This window comes from Pinus tabuliformis, chromosome 6 (genome assembly GCF_031772625.1).
Source record: "Pinus tabuliformis cultivar Carrire ecotype Pingquan chromosome 6, CPIR1, whole genome shotgun sequence".
Lineage (NCBI taxonomy): Eukaryota > Viridiplantae > Streptophyta > Pinopsida > Pinales > Pinaceae > Pinus > Pinus tabuliformis.
The window spans coordinates 1,785,907,133-1,785,915,523 of NC_142292.1; positions in this window are offsets into that span (position 1 = coordinate 1,785,907,133).

Below are 8,391 nucleotides of genomic sequence, written 5' to 3' on the forward strand. Positions count from 1 at the left end.
CGACTATACCCCATCGCCTTTAGAAGAAAGCATTCATAAAGCCGTAGAGGCAATGTAGGTTTCAAAGTTCTTTCAGAAGGCCCACATCACCTCCACCAGGAATTCCTTTTCAATGACAAATCATAGATGGTGTCCAATAGATGTTAGGACTTTTCCCCACACAAGGCGCTTTTAAAGGTACAAACATCAGTCGCCCTGTTCATTCAAGTCGGATTCATGTCTGCTTCTCAGTGCCAAATAAATAAACTGATCAGTGCTTGAGCAGTGGAAATGGGCTTTCCATGTTCCTTTACCACTAATATTTGTTGTCGAGTGAGTTGTAGTTTCTTTCTATATTTGAAGGTGCATTTTAGCTAATATAGACCCTGTTTACCTAAAAGATTGGGTTTCAAATGGATTTTATAAAGTGACTACACAAATATGAATCAGTCTATACAAAACTTGCTTCAATGGATCCTAAATTTGTTTAACTTCAGCCTAATGCACTACCCATTTCTGGATATCCATCCCCAGTTAACTTAATATCATCCCCATCTTTCTATATCCATCCTTGGCATAGTCTAATAATCTAATTGATGTCTCAATCAAAGTTTTATGTTTAATCAGTCTATAAAATATAATTATCAGGTTTCTGGCAGTCTACCAATTTATAAAGTTCCATACTTGGTCCCATTCATACCCAACTCTGAATTTCCATCCCCAGTTTGTAATATGACTATCTCAGAATGCAAGCATATACCCATCTATGATTTCCATTCTTAATCAGGGTTGGATACCTATGTATGAATATCTATCTTTTGCCTAATACCATTCCCATCCGTGAGTATCCATCCTTGGCTTAATCGAATTCCTATCCATGGCCTAGTGCCCCACCCATCTGTTGCCAATTGTCATAATAGCATGGGTGGATGCTACAGATGGGTTTATAAGCTTCTGTTTTCTGTGATTATTTTCTGTGCTTTGCATATGGTATTTTTATCAGTGATTCTACATTGGCATTGTTCTGCTGGCCCGGTCTCACTATTTGTGAAGGTGGTGTGCTGGAATCTGAAGTTAGGGTGGAATATTGCAGACATGTATGTTAGTTTCTTTCATATCTAAATGGAAACCTTTTTCTTGCAGTTCTCTCTGTGTACGAGGCCTTCCTTTTATTGAGGCCCAAACCTGGGCTATGATCTATGCGGAGTCCAAATTTAGGCAGTTCACTATTATTTTACTGTAATTTCTGCTCCTGGTTTCAAGAATTATAGGATGAAGAGGGCATGGTGGCAAGGATGAGTTTGTTGATAGGCTCGATGACTTTTTAGTACGCAAATGGACTAATTACAAATGCATGGTCGATGATTAATGAAGTGTCAAGAAGTGAGTTAAATAGTGTAAAACTCTACAAATTCTTTTTAAATCTAGTAAGAACTTTGTTGGAATTTATAGTTCCATTTGATTGATGGGAATTTTAATTACAGAGCATTGCTTTTAGGAGTTTAGATTTATTTTAAGATGAAAATGATATTTGAAAGAAAAAAAAGTAGATCAAGGCAGAAAATTATCTCACTGCAAAACATAAACAGAATAGAGGAGCAGTACAAAACTAAGCTAAAGTCATCATCAAGGAATTCTATTAAGCATTTATCAAGATGGTGCCTATATTTCTTAAGAGGTTGGTACCTCATCCTGATTGGTGCCAGAAAATCATTTTAGGAGGTTGGTCCTTCTTTTGGTTGGTGCCAGAAAATCTTTGTGTGCTTCATGTCAGAATTATATGGCTTCTACATAAGTGCAATCAAAGAGATCCCAGTCTCTTTATGCTATCCAATTTCAATGCCCCTGCTTCCATAGATTTTCATTAATCTAAGTTGGCTCCGAGAACATATCATGTTTTAACTTATTGCACTAATTAAGCATTTAAAGTTCTATATCACATGGCATGCCAGGAGCACATCCAAACTCCTTAACTCTCTCTGCATTCCACAGTTGCTACTCTTAAGATCTTTTACAAAATCAAGTGTGGATTCTGCCTGAGGAAGGAAATTACCTTGGTCACAAAAGACAATATTAGGTTTCTTTTTTTCCAAAATCAAGTGTGGATTCACCAACAGGACATTGGTTTGCTGGTGAGGTTGACAGAACATTAGACCATCTCCCATTGTTTCATTCTAAATGTGGTCCACCCCACCATAATGACACGTCAAAATGTGCTGAAGAAGGGTGCAAGCTGCAGAAGAATTTGGTGGAATCATTACTCCTCAAACCTGCCCCCCAAGTGAAACTGAATGTGCTTTGCGGTGCAGCTAGGAAGCTTAGTGCATGTTAACATGTGGGTTTTACCTGATAGGGAATTCCACAGTTGCAGGGTTAGTCTAATCTTTGATGACAGATTTACTGTCCTTCTGCAGAAGGACAGAAGTCATACCAACCAACTGTTGAGCAAAAGATACCAACAATAAAAATTAGCATTTTCCAAAACTTTTAACGCCACTTATAACACAATTTCGGGTTGTTTCTAATGGACCATTGGTGAGTTAAGCCATCTGCCAGGGTTCCGTTCTGGTTGTGCCCTGCCCCATTCAAATGGCACGTCAAAAAGGAAGGATGTGGACATGTCAAAAAGGATGGGGTTACGTTCGTGCAAAATAGAAACCTAACAGGCCTGTGTCGTAAGCCAAAGAAAGTCCGTATTATGCAGTTCAACCATCGACACCAGAGCATATTTTCCGAAGCCAGGGAGCGATTGTTATCGCTGATCAGAATAAAATGAAAGGAATTGTTTATTCCATCACTTGTAATCTTCAGCACACAATTTAACAGTTTTCCAAGTGCAGTAAAATACAGTAATATTACTAAACTTCGCCACAAAGGGATTTTCAATGCGTGATATAAAGAGTAAAACCCGAGTTCCAGCCTCTCTAACAACACCCGGAATAGAAACCAGTACCTCAATAACACTCAAGGTTTCTCCTAACATCTGCAGTATTTACAGAAGAATGTGCAATGCAAACAAACCCGCCGGTGATTCAGGATAATTATAATAACTCCAACCCCAGTTATCATAATATGGTCGAAATCGATAAGGAAAATAAAAGGGGAAAACATATGAAATTCATGACACCAGTAGTAACACATAAATTACTGGAATTCGAACGCGCGATCTTCCGCCGCCTGCACGACGTACTGTCTGTGTCTTCACACCCTACCAACAACAAGATTGACAGCAAAACCAGAGGTCGAGTCCAGGCAGAGCCCTAGTTGGCAGTGCGAGCCAAGCACATATCAGCTGCGAAGCTGGCGGTGCATCCGTCCCGCTTCTGCTTTCTCATTAACCGTTCAGTTTCGCTTCCTCATTAACCGTTCAGTTGAACAGTTTTGGATCAACGATCACAGTTCATTCAATCGTCTAACACCACAAATCGACGGTCAACAAAATAACACAGTGGCGGCTGGGGCAATTCATTTCAAATGGGAACGCCTTACGGCGTAAAAATTTGATATAAATACCCGCAGTTTTTCTCTCTAGTGCTTGTTTCCCGTCACTTATCATATATCATAGCTGACATTTTTGATAGAAGGTTCTTGGGATTTTGCACGGATTTTGTTGATTTTTCAACATTTCGATGTTGATGTTTTAGTATTTCGGGAAAGATTGATTGTTGATTTGTATGGAAAAAGGTTTTGAAATTAATTTTAGTACTTTGGGAAAGATTTATTGTTGATTTGTATGGAAAAGGTTTTTGAAATTAATTTATTAACCGTTTTCGGAATTAATATTTTAGTATTTTAATGTTATAATATTAATGTGTTTTTTTAAATATAAATATCTATTTTTTTGAATAAATATAATTTTAAATTTTAAATTTTAGTTTTACAAAATTAAAATATTAAATATTATTTTAATGAGTAAAAGATGAAAAAAAATTAATAACATTGTAATTAGATAAGATTATATTAGAAAATTTATGTTTAATAATTTTATTTTTTGGGCTAAAATTTGTTGCATTGGTTGTTTTACCCTGTTAATATTAAGGGGTTAATACCTTATTATTTAATATGTAGTTAAATGTGTAAATATAAAGATACATTTTCAAGTTAATATTATTCATATTTTTTAATGTTAAAATTTATGTTTTCCAACCTACTATGATAATATCAATATATACAATTGAACATTCCCATGTTAAAATCTAGCTAAATAATGGTGTTAATATATTGATGTAATTTATACTTGAGATTGTAAGGATTGTTTTGATTTATTAAACCCTTTTAAGTTAATATTTTACTATTCTAAGATTATGATGTTAATGAAGTTGTTTAGTTATAATTTATCGGTTAAAATTTTAGTTTTTCAATTTTTTTTTATGTTATTATACATATTTTAATATGTGAAGAATGATTTGTTAACATTCATAGGTTAAATTATCCGTCTTGTCAATGTTATGTTAATATTTATACTTACATATGTGGAAAATAACTTTTTAATAATATTAATGACTTTTTTAGCACATTGCTTCTCATGTTTTGTTGGAGAGAGTATTATGTACCTTTAGGGCCACATTTTAGCACTCCCATTGAAGTTTGTAGCATTGCTAATATCTATTGTGATATATATCTATATCATATCATGACCAATCCTAATGATGTTCCTATGGTATATTGTGTGGGAAGCCATGTCTTATTCTATCAATACCATGGGTATGTATACCTCGGGGCTACTTCTTATATATATTTGACTATGAATTTTGTATGACTTTTAAGTTCTATGTGCTTCATTGCCTCCATGTACCTGGATCACTAAAATTATTATAATTTGGTTTGGCCATCGAATTCTCTTCTGTCCTCATATATTAGGTGCCATCTGATATAGCTCAAAATGTCACCGCCAAGGTCTATCATAGCTCAAAATGACACCCCTTTGGGTATACTATGGAATCATCTCAAAATAAGGGTTGCAATGCAAGAGAAAATCCATGGAAACCCTCTAAAAAAATTTTCCTCTCCAATGCCCCTAAAACACCAATAGGGAGAGTTGCAATTTACTAGTTGGCCTACCAAGGACAATTTCAATATTTTATTTAATTAACAAAAGAGAGTTGGAGTAGCTAGGTCCAACAAAGAAAATGGATAAGGATGGAAATGGTAAAAAGTGATTATATATAGAATATAATGATGATAGGATCATATTAAGGATGGAAAACAAAGTGTCAACACACATTTTATAACTGCTCAAAGACATCTGTATAAGTAATGGTCTCCATGGAGTAAGGAGAGTAAAGTTAGATGTTTTAAGAACCCATTTCTCTTTGTGATAATTTACAGAACATATTGAGCTTGATTGTGAGATATGGTGAGAGGATGAGCCAAGGGAATGGACCGTGAAGGGAGTAACATTCTAACTTCTATTAGTATAGTAAAAGGATCATGTTTTTCCCACCAATAACATATTTTTTCTATTTTATTGATAATGTATGTTTATATATATATATATATATATATATATATATATATTATATTATTTTTTATTTTCTATTGATTATAGGTGTATGGAGTGAATGGGACAAGATCTACAAGAGCTTCATCACTAAATACACCAACCATCCACCTTCCATGATAAGGTGTACTCCCCTTCCTTTGTCTATTTACTTTTATTTTGCATACATATGTCATTTTATTTCTATGTTAAGTAGATATCACACACACTATCTACCATATGCTTGGGGAAGGCCCGTGGGTCAAAAGTACTCTGTTATCAAAGAGTAAATTCCATATAAACATCATTCTTCATAGATTTACCTTATGTTCATCACAGATATCTCCCCTCTACCTCTCCTATTGATTATTGATGCATAGTTTCCACTTAAGCAATGTTTGGAATGCTAGAATATCATAATGGATTAGTTTCATAATTCTTCCAAATTAAATAGCAATGATTTTTATGCTCCCTAGACAATCATAGCTTTTTTGTTTGGTTCCATAACTAGTCAATAATTCTTTGTTAGGTTATCATTAACTTTACTCATAGGTAGTCCGTTGATTCATCGTGATCCCCTTCAAACCTTTGGAAAAAATATAATTCATACTCAAGAATGATTCAGCAGAATTGTAGCACCAAAACATCATCTAGTTCATCGCAACATGAATTCAACAATGTTCTTATAAAAATGGTGTTGTATTAGGGGTGTTACAATATATACATTATAGTAACATGTTACAAAAATAAAGATTAAGTAAATTCCAAACTCCTCTATTAACTCCAACTTAGGACTATTCATTACGATTTGGTTCTTGGGCATAGTGTTGTTATTGATGTTAAAGGTATGATGTATTGGATGTAAAAGGATATATGGTTCCTTGGAATGTCATTGATATTGTTTTGGCTTAGCACTGATGTAAAAGGAAGTACAATGTCTTGGATGTTAAAGGAAGTATGATGCTTTGGAATCTCATTGATCGTTTGTTGACATATTAGTGATGTCAAAGGAAATATGATTTCCTAAATATTATTAAGCATTTTTCGAAGTTATGACAACCAAACGAATATGTATAAAGTATTTTTATATATTACTCTTCGACATATTTCCAATATTATAATGTCCTTGGTCAAAATCCTCTCGGATAAGAAGAAAAGATAGCTTGAACATGATACCCTGGAAATTATGATAACCAGAAGATTACTCAACATTTGTGACGGTTACGTCTATAAATATTTTTTGCAAATAATTTTGTTGGATAGTTCTCTCTATGACCTGTTCATTGATATATGGTACTTGATCAAACACCCACTAGTTAAGGAGGAACATTTATTTGAAGTCAAACATGTTTCTAATTCAGAAAAAGAGGTCAAAGCTAAATTCACTAACTAGTGTGCATATCTGCCAATGGATCTATCTAGTTTGGGTGGCTAATAATGATGACCAGACAATTTGGTTGGGTTATGTTGTGGTTCCACATGGGAGTTGTGTGGACACAACACCCATACCACATACCTTACCAAAAATGGATTAGGGAAATATATATTATAAACCATTGTTAACAAATATATATGGTGGGTCCAACAGTTGATGTGGCAAGTCTGACATCATTGGGAGTCCAAAAATTTGGCATAATATACATTGATACATCATAATATATGTTTGACATAGCAGATTTGATGCCATGTTTGACTTGGTGTACCTGACGTAATGTATTTTTTGACTTGATAGGACCAACGTCTAACCTGACTGAGTGTCATACACACATGTCATCTACACAATATGAAATATAATTGAGACACATCGCATGGATGATGTAATAGAATGGCTGACGAGTCATCTTGATGATGTGGACATGTGGCATGTCAAGGAAATGATTTTGAGTTGCCAACAAGGCTAATTTTGGGTTACACATGGCACCATCCAAAGGTGCCACATGGTATAATGACATCAAACTGAAGTCAATAATCGATTGGCCATGGACACATAGGGCTAGTTCATATGGCATAGTCACATGAGACTTTCCAGATCTGAATCACATTTTGGTCAGCTCCTTTGGGAGCTGATGGCATGGGATTTCCGCATAAGCGCCCCTACCTCATATATATATATATATGGCATGAATAAACATATTCATTCATTTAACACAGGTGTGAAAACATATGTTTGTCTCTGCATTTTGGTAATGGTTTTATAATTATGTGGCCTCACGATTGAGCTTGAGTTCTGTTGTCATGGTTTGTGGTTTGATAATGCATACATATATACATATTGTAAGGCCCTAGCTATGTGAATATATATGAGTTGGTGTCACTCTTATTTTGTTATGTAATGAACATAGGTTCGAATCTGTCTAGAAGGTATGTTTCATGGTCTGTGGTTTGATAGCACATGTATACATACATACATACATACATACATATATAACAGGGCTTGGTTATGTGATCATAGTGCATAACCGAGTTCGTTTTGGGCCTACATTGTTTTGTGGTGGTCATAGGTTCGAGTTTGGTTGGCAGGCATGGTTTCATAACACACTCACAGACACACATATATTTTTCAAGTCTAGGATATGTTAACGCAGTGCATATTCAAGTTTTTGTTAGACCTATTTGGGTCTGTAGTGGTCACTAGTTCAAGTATGCGGTTAAAATATTTTTGGTGCTTGGAACTAGTGCACAAAGAAGGGCATTTTATCAAGCTTGAGTTGTGCATTCTATTGAATGAGTGGGGTACATTTTTTCAAGTGCACACAAAAAGGTGCATTTTATAAGATGCAATCAATAGGGTGCATTTTTTCAAGTACATACGAAAATTTCCATTCTATAAAATTTTATCAAAAAGGTAGGTCTTGTTGATTTATTAGGGCCATTTTGTTGAAAAGCTTGTTTTTATAATGTTTTGGCGGTCATTTCGAGGCCCAAATTGATTT